This window comes from Nerophis lumbriciformis, linkage group LG04 (genome assembly GCF_033978685.3).
Source record: "Nerophis lumbriciformis linkage group LG04, RoL_Nlum_v2.1, whole genome shotgun sequence".
In the NCBI taxonomy this organism is placed as follows: Eukaryota; Metazoa; Chordata; class Actinopteri; order Syngnathiformes; family Syngnathidae; genus Nerophis; species Nerophis lumbriciformis.
In genome coordinates, this window is record NC_084551.2 from 11701442 (window position 1) to 11702500 (window position 1059).

Here is a 1059-nt window from a genome sequence, read left to right on the forward strand (position 1 = left end):
ATTATCGGTATAGGTTTTTTTATTATCGGTATCTTTTTTTTTTGATTAAATCAACATAAAAAACACAAGATACACTTACAATTAGTGCACTAACCCAAAAAACCTCGCTCCTCTACACTCATTCACACAAAAGGGTTGTTTCTTTCTGTTATTAATATTCTGGTTCCTACATTATATATCAATATATATCAATACAGTCTGCAAGGGATACCGTCCGTAAGCACACATGACTGTGCGTGCTGCTGGTCCACTAATAGTACTAACCTTTAACAGTTAATTTTACTCATTTTCATTAATTAATAGTTTCTATGTAACTGTTTTTATATTGTTTTACTCTCTTTTTTATTCAAGAAAATGTTTTTAATTTATTTATCTTATTTTATTTTATTAATATTTTAAAAAAGTACCTTATCTTCACCATACCTGGTTGTCCAAATTAGGCATAATAATGTGTTAATTCCACGACTGTATATATCAGTATCGGTTGATTTCGGTATCGGTTGATATCGGTATCGGTAATTAAAGAGTTGGACAATATCGGAATATCGGATATCGGCAAAAAAGCCATTATCGGACATCCCTACTGATAATTATAACACCCATAATAGTAGGAGGGGATGCAAATATATAATTTTGCGATCACGCTGTTTGTTATCATTGGTATAACTGTCCTGTAACCACGGTTTTGCACGTTTGAAATGTGCATGCAAACTGGCACAGAGAAAAGAGGTGATTGCACTGTAAAGACAGATGATTGAGAGACAAAATATTTAGTCTGTGTGTTTGTCAATATATTTGGACTGTCAGATATAAAAAATAATTGACGTATCAGCTATTCATCAATATCCTTTTATAATTTTACAGATGCTGGATGACTTCAGGGGATGATCAAAATGCATTCAATTGATTTGTGTTATGGCAAAATCAATATTTTAGTAATCTCTTGTCTAAAACCACAATTTGATTCAAAGAGTTTGAGTGTGCGGCTTTGTTTTCACTGACAAGACACTTTTATGATCCTTTGCGCATTCTTGGTGCTTGCTGGAGATATCTCCAAAC